Raw genomic sequence first — 20,074 nt, forward strand, 5'->3', positions numbered from 1 at the left:
ATAAGAGACTTGAGTTTGATCCTTGAGTCAGGAAGATCCCCTGGAGGACGGTGTGGCAACCCACTTCCAGTATTTTTGCCTGGAAAATCCCATGGACAGAGGAGCCTGGCAGGCCACAGTCCATGGGATCGTAAAAGAGCTGGACACAACTGAGGTGACTTGGCACGCACACATGGGTACAGATAGTGTGCTAGGTACAAAAAGAATAAGATATATTCATTTCAGTTGTGAGTTTCCAAACACCGAAACCAACAGGTGGTTAAAACCCAAACCGGAACAGATGCTGACTCTGCGGACGTTTGCTCCTGTGGACATGGAAGAGATCCCTGTGCCTGGGCCTCTTGAATCAGATAGGGTGTGGTTGTTCCACACCCAGAAGGACGGAACAGGCAGATCTGAATCAGCCACCAGAGGGAGCATAAACAAATGTACAAAGAGGCAGGGGAAGCCTCCCTTCTCACATTGCACCTGGGTGGTAGAATTTCCACCCTGGGTGTTCTTTCATCTGTTGTTCATTCCAAGCACACTGCAGCTAGCTGGAAATCAAATAGGGAAGCACTTGTTCAGATCTCGAAGCATCCAATGTCAACTGTCTCATGCTTTCGCAATTTCACACCACGTACTGTTCAGGTAGGTGCTGGTCTGTTTCTGAACAACACAGGCAGTATACATCTAAAGAAGTCTCTGTTCTAAAGATTGTTTCCAAGTTGTTTAGGACATAGAAGGTCTCGTCCCACAAAAGCGACATAAGGAGTCCTTGGGTTTGCCGGCCAGCCCTCTGATGTTAATGATCTCTTGATCAAACTGAACCACAGAGCTACTACTATGCTTCTGGAAGATTTAAACAATCATTTAAAATGTTGCTGACATAATGTTTTTCAGCTCAAAGACCAAGCACCATGTTCCCCAGGTAGTGGTTCTTGATACCCCACACCCTGGATGAGGTTGACTGTTTCCTCACCTGGGTCCTCTTCCATCCTCACCAACTCCCGGTCTTATACATCCTCCTTTCACAGAATCTGGGCTTCCCTGTGGCTCAACTAGTAAAGAATCTGCCTGCAATGTGGGAGACCTGGGTTCGAACCCTGGGTTGGGAAAATCCTCTGGAGAAGGGAAAGGCTACCGACTCTAGTATTCTGGCCTGGAGAATTCCATGGACTGTATAGTCCATAGGATTGCAAGGAGTCAGACATGACTGAGCAACTTTCACTTCACAGAATCTCCAATACTTCATGAAAACCAGGTTCCCATAGGTCTCACTGTACTGTTCCCTGAACCCATGATCTCATTGCAAGGTGAATGAACATCCGTTCTTTATCACCTGGGTGTGGGGCATAGAGCACGCACTTGCAATGTGTTTGGTCAAAGGGCATGGTGGTGGGATCCTGCCACATCTGCTGCATCCCTGCTTTCAAGTCTCTTCTAACCTTTAACTGCTCATCCTTCCTTCTATAGGGAGAGTCTGGGTCTGTGAGGCTCAGCTTGAGGCAGGGAGTAAGAAGACCATGGAGACTTCTCCCTTAAAAGACAGAAGGGTCTCTTCTAGTTCGTAGAAATAGCACAAGGTGGGAGGGAAAGGACAGGATAGTAAGAGGACCCAGGGATTTTCCTGTTAATACTCCACACTGGGCCCTATTGGGGGTGGAGCAGTGGACAGTGGTCTTGACTCCAACAGCCACACAACTCTGGGTCCTCACCTTGGCTCCATCAGAAGAGAAGGCCAAGATTCTGGAAAAAAAAAAAAATATATATATATATATATATTTAGCCTTTCCAGGTTCAGGCAAAGCTGATTCTTTGACTGTGCTCACTAAGGAGAATCTTAATTTGAGAAATGGAAGAATCTTGCATGTTTGGCCACAGAATTCATGAAATAACCACTAGAGTCTTGGGTGCTAGGCTTGGATCTGCCATTCACCAGAAATAGACCTTTTGAACTATTGACTTCAATGTTATATCTCTGCAGCAAACTTACCTTCCCATTTCTTTTAGATACTTTGCTACCTCTTGGAATTTTAGAGCAAGAAAGGATCTTAAAAAGCATAAAGCCAAGCTTTCTCATTTTACAGTTGAAAAACCTAGGAGGTCTCAGGAGGTAAAGACAAGCACTCAAGGTCATGCAGTTAATCAGGAGTTGTGTCAAGAGCAGAAGCAGGGTCGGCAGACACTTGGCTTGGCACAGTTCCACCTCATCTCCCTGCGCCCCCGAGCCCACACCCACAGAGGGGGCCAAGGGTGCGCTGAAAGTTTGAAGCAAGTAATTTTGAGTTTTCAAATTAGCTGTGGATAAGTCACACATGGATAATCAGCAGCTGACTGCAGCCTGGGCTCTAACTGAGCTTTAAGTCAATATTATAAGCTTGAATATTTATGGGTATTTTGGTTTGTTTCCAAAAGTGGAGGAAAGTACCATCCTTCCTCCTGTCACATAAATGGAAAACACCAGAAAGGCAGGATTTACAGTGCTTTCCCAGCATTTGTGCATTTCGATGTTGGTGTGGGTGGACTGAAATCAGAAGGGAAACACAGCAGGAAGAGGCCACCACTAGCTTCTTGGTTTTAGGGGAGTGAGGGGCAATGAGGGAATACTGGGGTCACAGCAAAAGGTGCTGTTTGACTGAGTGATTAGCTCTCAAATTTGAAACACATGATGGGACATTTTCCAGGACTACCTCTGGAGGAGAGGGGTAACTTCCGGCCCTTCTCACACATGGCAGTCACCTTCCTGCCCTGGCTCTGACATTCTCTGGCTACTGGAAATCTGACCTCCCTCTTTTCTCCTCACTTCGAGGGCTGCTGCTGCTGCTGCTAAGTCACCTCAGTCGTGTCCGACTCTGTGTGACCCCATAGACGGCAGCCCATCAGGCTCCCCCTTCCCTGGGATTCTCCAGGCAAGAACACTGGAGTTGGTTGCCATTTCCTTCTCCAATGCATGAAAGTGAAAAGTGAAAGTGAAGTTGCTCAGTCGTGCCCGAATCTTAGCGACCCCAGGGACTGCAGCCCACCAGGCTCCTCCATCCATGGGATTTTCCAGGCAAGAGTACTGGAGTGGGGTGCCATTGCCTTCTCCCACTGCAAGGGCACTTTTCAAATTAATTAAATTCTGATAAAATTGCATTTTTCCTTTGATAACTTGCAATGCCCTTGAGATTATCAGAGAAGATAAGAGCCAGGGCTTTAGGGAGGAACTCTGGGATGGTGACCTTGCTCTGCAATTTACTAGCTATATGACCTTGAAGAAGTCACATCTTGATAAGCCTCATCTGTAAAATGGAAGTCCTGGGTGCCCCACAGACTTGTGTGGAGGATGGAATGAAGGATGAGGATGGAAGGGCTTTGTAAAGTGCTATTCCCTAATGCACAGTGTCTGTAGTCCTTGTTAGTGCTAATGGGCTCTGGGCTGTTATACAGCCTGGTATGGGTTGGGGGCAGGAGGAAAAGGGGACGACAGAGGATGAGATGGCTGGATGGCATCACTGACTCGATGGACATGAGTCTGAGTGAACTCCGGGAGTGGGTGATGGACAGGGAGGCCTGGCGTGCTGCGATTCATGGGGTAGCAAAGAGTCGGACACGACTGAGTGACTGAACTGAACTAAACTGCATGGGAATTGTGTGATTAATGTTTTCACTAAGATGAGCCTTAAAAAGGGTGTCATAGGTGAAGCTGGTCCTGAGCAATCGCCTCCTTGGGTCTCAGTTAAAGGTGACGTTTCTGAGCCCTTGCCGTGTTTCAGGCATTCTGTTGACACCATGCATGGCTCACGTTGTTGAATTCTTACAATAACCCTGTGACAGGATGATTATCCCAATTTCACTCACATGGAAGCTGAGGCATAGAGTGGTTAAGATACGTGCCTAAAGTCACACCGCTAATATGTATGTGTCAGAGCCAGGAAATGAAATCAGGTAGTTCTTACTCCAAAGTCCTAGCTACTAACTATACTAGAAGATGGTATTTTCCAAAGCAGGCTGCAACAAAAGCTCCCATCCCCACAAGGAGTTCTACAATCAGACCTGCCACTCTCCCATCAGGAGGTGGAATCGTATTCCTCTCCCCTTGAACGTGTGACACATCCCCTCCCCACCCTTAGTGATTCGCAGGTAACCAGTAGAATGCGGTGGCAATGGTGCCGTGACTTCTGAGCTAGGTCAGAGAGAAAGAGCCTTGCAGCTTCTGACCAGGCTTTTGGGACATTTGCTCTCTAGCCACTCTCTTTGGGAGTGTTCTTTCTGAAAACTCAGCCTCTGTGCTTTGAAAAACCCAGGCCACATGGGGAGGCTGCATGGAGACCACCTGTCTATAGTCACAGCAACCTCGTCCAGGTGCCAGACATGCTGTGAAGAAGCTTCTGGATGATCCAGCCTTCCACCCATCAAGTCTGCCCAGGTGAGGCAGAGACAAGTGCCCCTGCTGTGCCTTGTCTGCATTTCTGACTCACAGCCTCACTGAACGTATAAAATGGTTGTTTCACTTCACCAAGTTTGGAGAGATTCGTAATGATGCCGTGATAGATAACTGGAACAGCTATTCTGCTATTCTCCATCAGTTCTTTCCAGGTAATGCCCACCTCCCTCCTCAATTGATCAGAACTCCCCACTGTGATGTGCTGGATGGTCCTGGCAAAGGCTGTGTCTTCAATGTTTCCTGTTCGCTTAAGACCCTGAACTCTCTTGCTGCTGCTGCTGTTAAGTCACTTCAGTTGAGTCCGACTCTGTGCCACCCTATGGACAGCAGCCCACCAGGCTCCTCTGTCCATGGGATTCTCTAGGCAAGAATACTGGAGTGGGTTGCCATTTCCTTCTCCAGAACTCTCTTGCTGAGAGAGGGAAATTCTGAGAGGGTTAACTACATTCGTCCCTGTGAAGCTAATTCCTGGTTAATCGTCAGCCTTCCAAGGTTTCAGAGGGCCTTCTCTTGATAACATGCCTGTCTTCCTAAGGGGTCCCTGGAGCCAGGCTGGCCAAGGGTGAGAAATCCTGGCCTTTCACTGAATGCATTCCTGGATGGGGGCTTGCTCGGACACACAGAAAGGCTGCCCTGTTCTGCCTGATCCAGCTCTGGTGGAAAGCAGCCAAGAATCCCTTCCTTCCCTTTGAAAAAGTCAAAGCAGTCTTAAGGGGAGCCACACAGACACCAGGGGCTGGACCATTATCGTAACGATCCAGACATTTCCCAGTCATGCCTGATCTTGTCACAACTCCCGACCCTGCTCCCTGAGCTTCGTCTGGCCTCGGACTAGCACCCAGATGGGAAACCTGAGCGTGGGATTCAGAGTCAGGAAGCTGATTACCTATTGGCGGATAGTAGTGGCTGGAGGGGAGCACGGGCAGGAGGGGGGCTTCGGAGGGCCGGTCATGTTCCATTTCTCTCCATCTGGGTGCTGCTCACACAGCGTGTTCACTCTCTTGATGACTCAGGGAGCAGTGCGCTTACGACCTCTGCATTTCTTCTGCTACACATCAATAACAACAAGAAAAAAAAAGCAGACCAGCCATTCAGCTGCTAGGTTGGAACCTAAAATAAATGCCTGAGGAGCACTAACAGAGGAAACGTGCTGTATTCTACCAGTGGGAGCAGTGCCTCTCAGCTGTGAAGTCCCTCAGAGGACAGGCCATAGTTTCCATGTTTGTGTCACCAGTACCAACATGGAGCCTGGCATCCAGAAGGCATCCAGGGAGTGTTCACTGACCACCCCCCAACCCTTAGTCTCCCCTTTCTCCTTCCTACTCCTTACCCCGACCTACAGAAGAGCCTACCCAGATGGCTCTTGGCTGATATAGATCTCGTAGCAAGATCTATATTTTCTCATACATGCTCCCTGTCATCATCGATACCTGAGATGATGCAGAACAGGTGAGGTGAAAACAAATGAAGATCCTAAAACTCCCCAGGGGAACTTTAATCAAGATCTTTGCCTGCTTCCCCAGCAAATCCTCCACAGAACTGTGAGGAAACAGCCCTCTATAGCGGATTGATGCTGTGCTGGGTGATTTAATACATGTGCGAATGCTTTTCATCTTCATGACAACCCTGTGAGGTGCGGACTGCTACGCATCCCATTTATAGGCAGCCAAACCGAGGCACAGAGAAGTTTAGCAACTTGCTCAAAGTCACACAGCTAGTAAGTGACAGAGCCTGGATTAAGCCCAGCAATCTGGCTCCAGTCTGTACTCTCAAGCCCCACGGAATCCTGCCTTTATGGAAATGACAGTAACATATATGTGGGAGACATTTCCAAGATATTTGTTTGATAAATGGTGAATAACTGAATAGAGAATAGTTTATTCTACAACATAAAAAAATAAAACCCAGTGTTGGAGCTGGTGGTATTTTCAGCAATTGTGGGTGAAGGTGGGAAGAGGCTGGAGGTGGGGGTGGGGGGTTGGCTGGATCTCCAGGCCTAGAAAATAAGTGCTTTTTGGATCAGAGAAAACAAAATCTTACTCATAGAAGAAAGATCTCTTGCTCTTCTTCTACCACCACCCCCCCCCCCCGTTAGGATCTGAACAGATAATCAGAGCGTGCAGACATTCAGCAGTAATCAATTAGTACCTACTTTAGATTAAATTGAGAATATGTAAATTGGGTGCCTCATCAAGGCTGCACAGAGCCAGTGATTTGAGATGCAAGCACCCCAACGACGTGCTGCAAACATATCAAGTCTGCGACACAGAAGGGCATGCAAATCTCATCCCTCAGCCGAAAAACTTCTTAGACTGGGAGACCTGCTGTTCCTCTGTACACACACGCACACACACACACACACACACACACACATTTATGCACGTGTGCTTTCTTTATCCACTCTATCCACTCCTCTCCATCTTCCCAGAGGCATACAATGTCCTACATCACCAGAAAGAACCCTCAGTGTAAAAACTCAGTGTTAGCATCACAAACAGCACAGCATCCTTGAGCTGGATCCATCATTCCATGTCACCACAGGGGCTGAGAAGTTAAGCCTTGTTTTGCTATTTGGTGACTGTTTTTATTTTTGACGGTGATATAAATAAAATCAGTGGCTAAACATGACTAGGGCTCCCTGGATTCCTTTCCAAATTCCCAGAAAGGGAAATGAGAGAAGAGACACTGATCAGATTTCAGAAGGTGTTTCTGAGAGTTAGCCTGCTATGCAACCCAAGAGACAAACAACATACGCTGGGATCAAACTAATTGGGAAAACAGGCCCCTGGATCAGCAAGCACGGGAGCCTTGAAAGATCTGACTGGAGCAGAGGCCTTCATAAGACAGATTCTATGCCAACCTGCCTGTGAAGGGTCCCTGGGAGAACAAAATAATAAAGCCCTAACTGTCTGAGCAGGAGCCCAGGGAAAATTACAGTCTTCAGGCAAAAGGCATTTTCAGATTGTGGTCCCCAAACTGTCCTTGTTGAGGCCTGGAAGACTGGTAATTTTCATGGGATTCTTTTAATAGGCAAGTCAAGAGTGAGAAAGATGTTGATGGCCAGCCGTGGAGTATGGCATTGAGCCTACAGGGTGATAGCTAAGAGCCTTCAAGAGTGGTCATGTGGCTGAGGAGGTTGAAGAAAACTGGTTGAGGAGGTACACAAGATTTCACTGAGGCCAAGGTTAGGTGATGCATTCCGATTGGAGTTGTGAGTCTCACCTAGTCAGAAAGCTGAAAACATTACACTATCTGAGCTTTCCCTGTCTCCTTCTTTAGACTGCTAGGGGCATAAATTTATTTTTTCTTACTTAAATGAATTTAAGAGAAAAATGGCTTTGAGGAGAATTCTGAGCTATTCCTTGATAGCATATAACTAACAAGTGATATTTGGCCCTGCCTAGACACTGGAGAGAAGACTCCTTGAAAGTCCCTTGGACAGCAAGATCAAACCAGTCAATCTTAAGGGAAATCAACCCTGAATATTCACTGGAAGGACTGATGCTGAAGCTGAAGCTCCAGTATTTTGGTCATCTGATGTGAACAGACGACTCATTGGAAAAGTCCCTGATGCTGGGGAAGATTGAGGACAGAAGGAGAAGAGGGCATCAGAGGATGAGATAGCTGGATGGCATCACCAATGCAATGAACATAAACTTGGGCAAAATCTGGGAGACGGTGAGAGACAGGGAGGCTTGGCATGCTGCAGTCCGTGGGGTCACAAGGAGTCAGACATGACTGGACGATTGAACAGCAACAAGAAGAAGACACTGGAGCCTGTACTAGATATGAAAGTAAAGGTACACAGGAATTTCCTCATGGTCCAGTGGCTAAGACTCCAAGCTCCCAATGTAGGGGGCCCGGATTCAATCCCTAGTCAGGGAACTAGATCCCACATGCTGCAACCAAGAGTTCACATGCCACAGCTAAAAATCCCGCATGCCGCAAATAAGACCTGGTACGTCCAAATAAATCAATATTTTTTTTAGAACAGAAAGTGAAAATACATGAAAAAGAAAGCTATAAATGTATATTTCATAAACAATGATATGAAAATTTGTAACGTATCATAATGATACATTAATTTGTATTCCAATTCAGAAAACAGACATGAATTTAAGAAATGATCAGAAAATGACCAAAGAGTAATGGAGTGGGGTCAGAGACCAGAAATGCTGGAGAGCTGGAGGGGTTATTGGGGATCCTTCGAGCAGAGTTCAAAGAGGAGGTGAGTTGTCCCTAACCTTTGGGAAGAAGGTTTGAATTAAAGGAAAAGAGCAGAGAGGGAGGATATTCCCATGACAGGATAGACAAGATGAGAATACTAATGAGACCCATTCCCAGTTCATGCTGAGTGTGGTAGATTAGAAAAATGCTTACAAATTATTCGCCTCTCTGCATTCACTTCCCTGCAATGTGACACGGCAGCTCCTTCCATCAAAAGATGGGGCCTCTTTCCCTTCTCCTTGAATCTGGGTTGTGTATGATTGGCTTTAGCCAATGTGACATTAACAAATGAGACATAGACAGTGGTTTCAAAAGGACTTACACCTTGGGACTTATCTTCTTGCTGCACTTGAGACCATTAGGTCAACTTGTGAACGAGCTTGAACTAAACTATTGGAGAGGTCACATGGAGGAAAAACTAAGGCACCCTAGCCAACAGTCTGCCACCTCTAGATATATGAGGGAGATCATTGTTGATGGTCCAACCTCCAGCCTATCTACCAGCAAACCCAGGAGAGACCAGCCAAGCTATTTTAGACTAGAAGCCATATCCAGCCAACCTACAGAATTAGGAGCTAAATAAAATAGGTATCATTTTTAATCACTAAAACTTGGAATGGCTCATTATATAACTAAAGCTGAAACATTGGGGAAGAACCAAGCTATATGTAGGATATATTAATTTGAAAGGGACTAAAATAAATTGGTGGTCAAGATAAATGAAGATCCTGATGAGCATCTCCATAAAACAGGAGAGAATAATGGATGGGGGTGTGGGCAGGCAAAATCGGAAGTGAAAATAGGAACTCCAAATGTGGATGTCCTGGTGGAAGTTTGAAACACAGGGCTAAATAGTTAGACCTAGGTTTCAGATTTGAATGACACCAGCCTATAAGTGGAGAAGGAAATGGCACCCCACTCCAGTACGCTTGCCTGGAAAATCCCATAGATGGAGGAGCCTGGTAGGCTGCAGTCCATGGGGTTGTGAAGAGTTGGACACGACTGAGCAACTTCACTTCCACTTTTCACTTTCATGCATTGGAGAAGGAAATGGCAACCCACTCCAGTGTTCTTGCTTGGAGAATCCCAGGGATGGGGGAGCCTGGTGGGCTGCCGTCTACGGGGTCTCACAGAGTCGGACACGACTGAAGTGACTTAGCAGCAGCAGCCTATAAGTAATGGTGGACACCAGCAAATGATGAGCAATTCATCTTCAAAAAAATAGTAAGAGAAAACCTTAGAACAGAGGCTAGGAGTCACGATCAATGACTATAGATATGAAAGGAGAAAGAAAACCCACTAAAAGAAGAAGGGCAGAGTGAAAGAGCCTCAGAGAAAGTGGTATGGGGATTAGGACAGGGGAGGTGGGTCAACTCTGTCTAATGAAACGGGGGTAAAAGAGACTGAGGACCATGAAAAACATCCTTTATATGTTTAGGTGACCATTGGTGACTTTCAGGAGAAGAAAATAAGGGATAATGGTTTACCCCTTTCCCTCAAGGGAAAGCAAGAAGTAAACTCATGGGAGGAGTCTACAGTGAAATTCACACCAGTTGCTTTGGCACTATACGAAAAGCTAAGGGGCCAATTTTCTTTGAGAGGGTAAGACGGAGAGAGGTAGAAATGGAAGCATCTTCAAATGTCCAGAAATCAATCTTAGGAATGTCTTCTTTGGAGGAAAATCGTAGCCAAATTCAAAGACTATACAAAGAGACTTCAGTTTTCCATATATTACCCATGGGGGTGTCATCCTACAGTTCTGGAACCATTGCCAGAAAGACTGGCTGAGACCTGTGTGATCTGTAGAGTCTAAGTTTCTGTAAAACATTTAGTCAAGCAGTTTGGTAACAGTTGAGTCAGTGGACGTGCCCTTATTGCTCACGGGGATGCCCCTGGGGCTTTCTTCACTGCAGTTAATTTCCAGGACATGGCGCCACTAAATATTAGCATGTCCCTTCGTGTTAATGGCAAATGGCAAGAGGCTCTCATAATTTAGATATTTTTATGGCTGTTCTGTGGAAGCTAATTTTGTCTAACAAAACCCCATTAAGTTTTAGCTCTATCCTTTTCCCTTCCTCCAACTCCCAGAACTGGGACTTATATGTTAATTGCAGCCAGTCTATGCTAATTAGGTTTCATTTCTGTTTCTTAAAGAGACAGTTGCCATGCGGCCCTGCCCCAGTCATCACTCCTTCCCACCTCCACAGCCAGCTTTTCAGAGGTTAAACTCCAGGCTGGGTGAAGGATTCAGGTAAGGCTCACACTTGAAGTTGGAAGGCAGAGGGGTGGGTATTTCCATATTTCCCACAACTTCTTTGAAGAAGAAATGTTTCTTTTCCATGAAATTCTATGTGCAACATTTCTAATTGAGAAACAAATCAAAACACTATTAGATTCCTTAACTACACACAAAACTCAGCAAAATACCCCCAAGGCCTACTATAACCACTGCTTTGAACAGAACACCCTCAATCCTGAAGCTTTCATCTGCTCTGACAAGCTGGGGCTCATCACTAAAGGCTGAGTGAGGATATGCAGGGCAAGAGCTGCCCAAGCAAAAGGGCAACTTTCTATATTAGTACTTGCATCTATTCATAGAATGAGTGTTTTCTAGGAGCCCAATAGGCATTTGGGAGGATAAAAAGATGGATAAGACAAAGATCCTACTGTAACAAAGTCTCCAGTTTAGTGGGAAGACATTATAATACTGTTAAGTAAGTTACCTAGTATTTACCAGGCACTAGGAGAAGCGGATGACAGAGGATGAGATGGCTGGATGGCATCACTGACTCGACGGACGTGAGTCTGAGTGAACTCCGGGAGTTGGTGATGGACAGGGAGGCCTGGCGTGCTGCGATTCATGGGGTCACAAAGAGTCGGACATGACTGTGCAACTGAACCGAACTGTACTGTGAATATACAATAATGTTTATATACATTACTACATTGTAATCATCACAACAATAATATGAGGCAGATATTTGTCTGTCTATTATACAGATGGGAAAACTGAGGTTTAAAGAGGCATAGCACAAATAAGTATTTGTATATATATGCATGCGTGCTAAGTTGCTTCAGTTGTGTCCAACTCTTTGAGACCCTCTGGACTATAGCCCGCCAGGCTCCTCTGTCCATGGGATTCTCTAGACAAGAATATTGGAGTGGGTTGCTATGCCCTCCTCCAGGGTATCTTCCCCACCCAGGAATCAAACCCATGTCTCCTGAAGCTCCTGCATCGTGAACAGATTCTTTACCACTGAGCCACTGGGGGAAGCCTATATATAAGCTATACATACATACATACAAACATATATATATATATTTATTTATTTATCAGTTACCTAGTACCACAAATAATGCTATGCAACCAACGACCACAAAACTCAGTGGCATACCATAGTAAATCTTATTTTATTTGAGCATGGATCTGTGAGTCCACTTGGGGAGTTCTGCTTCAAGATGTGGGTCACCTTGACTTGTCCACAGGTCGAGTTCAAGTCTGTTCCTGTGTATCTCATCCTCTTTGGACCCAACAGCTAACTTGGGGTAGACTGCTCATGGCAATGTAGAATCACAGGGAGACAACTGGAAGCACACGATAGGCCCAGAACTCACACACTGTCACGTTCACTCATATTCTGTGAACCAGTACAAGTCACATGTCAAGACTCACATCAATGGGCAAGGAAGTACTTTATGCCCAACCAGGTGGGAGAAATCGCAAAGTCGCACAGAAAAGGCTGCGGGTGTATAGTTCTAATGGAGGGTGCAAGAAAATGAAAACCAGCGATCTAATCTGCATACACAGATCAAAACAGGTAGAGCTGGGACTCAGACTCAGAGTGATCAGGTTCTAAAGCTGGGACTCAGACTCAGAGTGATCAGGTTCTAAAGCCCATCCTTCTAACCTTCATACTGCATGCAAACATCTAAGAATAAGAAAGTCAAGCAGTGAAGCAGTGGCAAATGAATAGTAATGACGCCTTCTGACTGGGGGATTGGATCAGGCTGCACAGAGGCAATACCTGGGCCTGAAGATGAAGAGGATTTCTGATAGGCAGAGACAAAGATGAGGACGTTGTTGCTGGAGGAAACAGCATGGGGATGGATGGAAGGATGTGATGTGATCACAAGATTGGAGTGGAGGGTTCCCAGGGATGATAAGGAGTGGGGAGAACTGAGGATGGGAAGTTAGGATGAGATCAGAATGGAGTTGTGAGCATGGCTGTGACATGATCAGATTTAGAATCTCTTGGGCTAGCTCTTCTCAAACTTTTTGTGCATAAGAATCCCCTGGGGATCTTGTTAAAATTCAGATTCTGATTCAGTAAAGTCTTGGATGGAGTGATTGAGATTCTGCATTTCTAACAAGCTCTCTGGTGATGGTGATGCTGCTATTTCCCACTTTGAGTTGCAAGACTCTGAGCAAAGAGCCTGCTGTCCATTCAAGATCAGGGATTATGTTTTCCTTCTCTTGGTTTCCACACGTTAGACGAGATGTAACAGACCCACCATTGGGGTTGGAAGTTGCTGTGCTGCTCCCGCCATCCCTTCCTTCTAATTGGCCTCCTCACCATCACCAAGGCTTCCCAACTCTGCAGTAAAGAGCCAACGTTCTCCATCTGCTTGCTGCATTAGCTACCTGCATCCCTACGCTCTGGCCCATTTTCTTATTAGAGGAGAAAAACAAAGGGCAGCAAAAAGCAATCTTGTATTACTGGAGATCTATGCAGATTCATTAGAGCTTTGGGGAAGCCATCAGAAGTTGATTGTGCTTGAAGGGGTTGCTCGTCTCCTCCCATTTCCTAATTTGATTTCACGGCTCTGCAACGAAGTCAGAATTAGAGCCACATTAAAGTCTGGAAGAGACAGAGAAAATTCCATCACCAATCAAGTTGTGAAACTTGCAAGGTGCTTTCTCCCAATCTCCCCCAAGGAATCACCCATTTTACTAGCGTGAGGGTGACCTCAAGAGAGATCATGGGCTGAAGAATCCCATTGGATGGATTCCAGAGAAGTCTCACATTTGTGGGTAAGGGGCTCTGGAAAAAGGAGGGAGTGAAATGCTGAAAGATCTACTTTGGCCAGGATACACTTTAGAAATAAGTGGCTTTTGGGGGTACCAGGTGAATGGCACTGGGTCTCAAGCCTCAGGATGTCCTGACCTGACTGCCTGTCCTTGAGCTTAGAGAAGTTCTTGAGTTTAATGAACAGAATCATTCCTTTAAGTTCTGATGATGTTCAGGTGCCTGTGGCAGATGTGGTGATACTCTGGGCTCAGGCCCTTGGCACTCCCTCCTAGAGCCTGCATGCATTTACAAGGAATGCCTGCCAAGGATTCTGGCCATGGGGGCAGATTTAGGGGGCTGAGAAGGCAAACTGGAGTTAATACCCTGAGAAGCCATCGGCCACCAATGAGTTGGTGGATATATACACCAACTTCCTCACTTCTTGCTTGGGATAACACTGGGGCAATAGTTCAGTTCAGTTCAGTTCAGTTGCTCGGTCGTGTCCGACTCTTTGCGACCCCATGAACCGCAGCACGCCAGGCCTCCCTGTCCATCACCAACTCCCGGAGTTCACTCAGACTCACGTCCATCGAGTCAGTGATGCCATCCAGCCATCTCATCCTCTGTCGCCCCCTTCTCCTCCTGCCCCCAATCCCTCCCAGCATCAGAGTCTTTTCCAATGAGTCAACTCTTCGCATGAGGTGGCCAAAGTACTGGAGTTTCAGCTTTAGCATCATTCCTCCCAAAGAACACCCAGGACTGATCTCCTTCAGAATGGACTGGTTGGATCTCCTTGCAGTCCAAGGGACTCTCAAGAGTCTTCTCCAACATCACAGTTGAAAAGCATCAATTCTTCGGTGCTCAGCCTTCTTCACAGTCCAACTCTCACATCCATATATGACTACTGGAAAAAGCATAGCCTTGACTACATGGACCTTTGTTGGCAATAGTAGAATATTGCCATTTCTGTAGCTCAAAAATAGGCGATATCATGTGATTCTAATTAATGTTCTTTCTCCATTTTATAAAGGGACGATCTCAGAGATGTTAAGTGGCATAAGGTCAGCCAGTGAGGAATAGGCAAGACTGAGGTTTAGACCCAGGCCTGCAGAGCCTGAGGGTTCTTCTCTATCCCAAGCTCTTTGTAGCTTAGTTCAGTGTGTGTTATTACAGTCTCCATCATCTTACATCCAAGGACGTCGCTGAGAAACAAAATGACTAGGATACACACCCGGGAGGAGGCAAGGCAAAACTCACACCCTGGGTCTTAAGGGAACCCATTCATCTTTCCTATTTCACAATGAAAACCCCAAAATAGGATAAGTTCCAAGCAAAACTGCAATAAAAGATGAGCCAGAACCTTTCTGCTTGGTAATCAGCAAGTGGAATCATACCTCATGTACCTAGTCCCCCCAGCCCCCTCAACACACCTGCTACTCCCATCCTTGCCCGGAGGATTAATCTTGAGTTTCTGTCCCACGTTTCATTCACAACTTGTTCAGTCAGAAAGCCCCACTTCTTCCTGAACCCCCAAATCTTTGCCACCCTGGAATGGTGGCATTTTAGTGGAGGAAGTTTGGGGCACTGTCTTAGCATGGGTTCCTCCAGAAGCAGATCCTAAGACACAGATTTGAGTGTGAGGAGTTGATTTCAAAGTTAATCCTAGGAAGCTCTGATAGAGGAATGAAGAAGTGAGGTGGGGAAAGAAAGAACACTGATACAAGCAAGTGACCAATGGGGAGCCCACAGAGAAGAACCCTCAGGCTCTGCAGGCCTGGGTCTAAACCTGTTTTGCCTGTTCCTCACTGGCTGACTTTGTGCCACTTACCTAACGTCTTTGAGACCGTGTCTTTATAAAATGGAGAAATAACGTTAATTCGAATCACTTGACATCGCCTGTTTTTGAGCTATAGAAATGGCAATTTCATGTGGTTCAACCTAAGACCTATCTTGCAGGGTTGATGTGACGATTTAAATTAATAACTGGAAAGCATGTAGTGCACTGACATGACCACTGTAGGCACCCGATGTACCATTACAGCTGCTGCGACTATTATTGAGATAGCATCTTATGGAGATCCCACTGTAAAAAGTATAAAACTCTACTCAGATTTTGAGTAAATACTGATAATAGCATCCCACCACCCAAGGACCCAGTTTACTTATCTTAACACCCACCAAGATCAAAACAAAGCAAAAATCAGTGGACATCCAGATGCGGGGAGAACATACCAGGCTTTCCGGGTTTGCTAGCTCCCTGCAGAACACATTATTTTTCGCTTGTTTGTATTTCCAAACGTCATGGCAAAACCATTGTGAGTAAAAGAATAAGAGGTGATTTCAGCTTCCATCTTTTGTGAGGTTCAGGTTTAAAAACTAAAGAAGGGCCCCGCAAAATTAACTTTATCATTTTAAGAAACAACCATTGAAACAGCCGTTGTGAATATCTTCATTATCATACAACGCTGAGCGCTGTGCACCAGTGCGCGCAGCATCTGTCTGCTCACTTATTCTCCCGTTATTATTACCCACTGAAAGGGCAGGCGGGAGAGGGTTCCAGGCAATCTCCCTCGGCAGAGGTTTGCAGGTTTCATGGAGCACTCAGAACTCCCCCAAATGTGCTCCTTGAGCATTTGGCTTGCTAATCTTGTTGACAGGACAGAAAAAAAAAAAAAAGCCCATAGAAAATAGCTAGTGGCCTTAATTTTCCTATACCTGACAGCTAACTGATTTCTCCCAACCCAAACAGTTACTCATCTGATTCACCTCTTCTCCCCTTCCCCAAATACACACACACACACACACACATCCCACACTCCTCCAAACCTGTCAGCCACAGCTGTGTTTTTTTGCATGCATGTGCATGCCCGAGTGTTTGTGTGTGCGTGTGTGTGTGTGAGAGAGAGAGATGGGGCTTCATTGTATTTCTTTGCCTCTCAGGAAGGTCACAAATAACAGATGCAAAGAGACTACCCCAATGGCAAGCTGGAAGGGACAGAGTGGTCTCACCTAAGTCCTACAGCAACGAGGCACCATCAGGACAACACGTGGTATCAATCACTCAAGGTGACCATTGGGAATAAGACAGAGAAGCAGTAGAGTCGGGCCTGCAGGAGAGATCTGGCGAGTGTCTGGTGAGCTGTGGGGCCTGGTGGTGACAGCTGCCCTGGCAGATCATTTCCAGGAAAGTGAGACGCTCAGGCAAGGCAGGAGGTTCTAGAAAGGGCACCGGGTACTGCTGCGTCAGGATCCAGGCCAGAATTGGGTGAAAAGCTATTTAGAATTTGTGACTTCTCTTTCGTTCTCCACCCCAGGTTCCTGTTGCTGGTTTAAACTCTTTCAACTGGACCCTGGACTGTGTCTGTGAACCTGAAAAGTACAAGAGCAGCGGCTGCTGTAGCTGCACCAAATGAAATGGAACTATCCTTTGTGTGTGTACTTATGTGTGTGTGTGTGTGTGTGTGTGTGTGTGTGTGTGTGTGTGTGTGTGTGTGTGTTAGGGGTGGGCTGGTTCTGCATTTTAAAGGGATGGATTAATGGCTAAATGGCTGTTCTATGCTTTAAAGGGCCAGCTGTTCCGTGGTTAGTATTACAAGATTTATCTCTTGGAATGGTTTTTTTAAATCACCACCCCCCTCTTCCCCAGCTGTAGGCTTGTTGTTATGGGAGAAGAAAAACATTGTCTGGGTGGAGGAAAAGCACCCGAGTGTGTAACTTAGACACTTCCTGTACAGCAGACGCCTGGACAATGCTTCCCTCCAAGGGGTTCCTCTAAATTTCTTCAATTTCCTGGATAACATGGATTCTCCTCAAAAACATTACAGACTCACTGGCAAGCTCCTGGAAAACAGGGATCCTACCTTCATTTCTATCTGTGGTCTCTCCACCTTCTGCCATGGGTTTGAAGCTGTCCTTATCTATCTCCTGGCCTCAATTCTATCCTCTGCTTCCCATTTCCTTCTCCCACCCAGAACCTTCCACCTCTACTCTCCACAGGCTGTTCCTTCAGCTCAAATGCTTTTTGCCTGCCTCTCAAGATGCCTATATGTGCCCTTTGAATCGTCAGGAAGCCCCCTTTCTCCAAAAAGCTTTCCCTCCCTCCATCCCTCCCTCTCTCCACTGAGCTCCAGTGGCTCTAAACACATGGGGTCCCCAGAGATGCCCTGCCACTATGCGGGTCTCTGTTCCTCCCCTTTGCCCTCCTTTCTGGGGTCCTCATCCTTGTTTTATTTCTTGCCTTCTTCTGCCTTCAGCCAGACTCCAGCTGGGGAGTTGGGTGTCCAGGGACTCCCCGCAATCGATGACAACAGACTGAGGGGCAGCTGCGGAACAACTGCAACAAATGAAACCAAGGCCAAACGTTAACTGCCTCTGGCAACTTCTCCTCTTGGGCCTCTCGTGCAGGCCCCAGAAAGGCTAAAGGTTCAGGTCATAAAATCCCAACTCCCAGACCCACAAATCATTGTTTCCAGCCTGAAGGAGACACCCATCCCAGCCAAGGTCTTCCTGGACACATATTAGTCATGGAGCGGTCCTCCCCGCCTCAGGGCCCAGTCATTTCGACTCTCCTCAGATCATCCCAGGACTGGTGAATGGTCAAAGAAACGGTTCTTAGGGAGAACCGAGTCTCTCCTGGAATTGTGGGTTCCTGGCAGCTAACTCCAGGCACCTGACCCAAAGGAGCTTAGGATGGGGTTTAGCTCCTGAGGCAGAGGCCAGAAGAGCTCACACACCCACAGGCCAGAGTTCCCTGCTGTGAACAGACGCAGCTGGAGCCGGGACATGCCCACGTGTGTCCTCCCCCAAGAAACCAGCTAGAGACTGCTCTTTCAAAAGGCATGTCTTTCCCTCTTTAATAAAAACCCATATTCAACCATGGGACATGCTGTCACAGACACATTATGAAGGGTTCTTGTAGGTTATGGGATACCCATCTGTAGCGGTGAGAAGGCAATAGAAGGTAGAAGTGAGACCGCTGACAAGAGGGACTGTCATTGAGGCTCATCCCGAACACTGCCACTAACTAGCTGTGTGACCACTTGCAAGTTACCTCTCCACTCTGTGCCTCAATTTCTGCATCTGTTAAATGAGGGCAATAATCATAACAACCTCATAAGGTTGATTTGAGGACCAAGTGAGATAATCCAGGCAGGGCACTGGGCACAGTACTTGGCACAGAATAAGTCCTCAAAATAGGTGAGTTGTTACTTGAATTTTGATGTTTTTAAAATCAAAGATCCACCTACACTCCTCTTGGGGAAGGAACAAAGGTCAAAGATAAGCTGAGAACTTCACATTCTTGGAAAAAAACTGATTTAGCCTTGAAAGACACTGAGCAGATGGTTCATTTCAACATTTTATCATGTTGAACATCTTCTATCTCTAAACTTCCTTTTGACTTTGATTATTAAAAGCAACCAGAATAGCAAGCAAAGTACTGTGTGTGTGTGTGTGTGTGTGTGTGTGCTCAGTTGCTCAGTTGTGTCTGACTCTTTGTGACCCCATGGACTGTAGCCCGCTGGGCTCCTCTGCCCATGGGATTCTCCAGGCAAGAATAAGGGAGTGGGTTGCCATGGCCTCCTCCAGGGAAACTTCCTGACCCAGGGATCGAATCTGGGTCTTCTACGTCTCTTGCATTGGCAGGCAGATTCTTACCACTGAGCCATCTGGAATCCCAAGCAAAGTACTAGTCTTTTAAATATTGTCCATATGTGGGGGGGAAAAAAAAAGAATTAGATTGGAAATCCAGTGGGGGTTTTTTGTTTGTTTGTCTAGTTTCTATTTCCTGATTTCCCCTGGAACATCACCCCTCCCCCACTCTTGGTCCTGGAACTTGGGCAGGGTTTTGTAGTGGTGTGCTGGCCATCACTTCCACTAGCTCTGTTTGTGATCCTGGCATCCCTTCAAACTCCATGTTCAATGGCATCATGACAGCCACATGCAATCAGCCATGGTGAGAATATTTATACCAGTGACCCTGGCAAACTCTGCAAATAAGCATCTCCCTATTCTCACTCCAGAGCTCGTTGTTAAATGTTTAACAGCACACCCTTGAGCTTCTACTCCATTCCATAGCCGTATGATCTAAGAATGGCCAATCAGCCTATTTCACCTTCTTGGCTTCAGTGACAGGTTCAGAGATGGATGCACGTCCACAGCCAGACCCCTGACAAGCAATCTTGAGATGTTTGTTGAAAAAATTTGGAGAAAAAGTCCTTTTTAGTGGGAAGGTAAGGAGGAAGCTGATAATGTCAAAGTCACCCCTATATGGATGTTGTCTCACCTGAAAGAAGGAAAGAACAAGATACAAAGTGCTGGTGACTAGGCTGGACTAACCGTTGGATTTAAAAGGAAAATGACCCTATAAATTCCCCCTTCCTTTTCCTTGATAAGCCAGTTGGAGTTGGAGTTCTGTCATGTGACATCCAGG

General features: G+C 46.3%; 1 long non-coding RNA gene across 1 annotated transcript; it reads right to left on the reverse strand.

Moving 5' to 3' along the window:
• Window positions 1-1,597: 1,597 nt before the first annotated feature.
• Window positions 1,598-16,759, reverse strand: LOC108634323. Its single transcript, XR_001917542.1, has 3 exons — window positions 16,654-16,759; window positions 5,295-5,456; window positions 1,598-1,728 (listed from the first exon to the last, which is right to left on the reverse strand). It is a non-coding gene; the product is annotated as an uncharacterized LOC108634323 (long non-coding RNA).
• Between the last annotated feature and the right edge of the window lie 3,315 nt (window positions 16,760-20,074).

Source organism: Capra hircus (assembly GCF_001704415.2).
Source record: "Capra hircus breed San Clemente chromosome X unlocalized genomic scaffold, ASM170441v1, whole genome shotgun sequence".
Lineage (NCBI taxonomy): Eukaryota > Metazoa > Chordata > Mammalia > Artiodactyla > Bovidae > Capra > Capra hircus.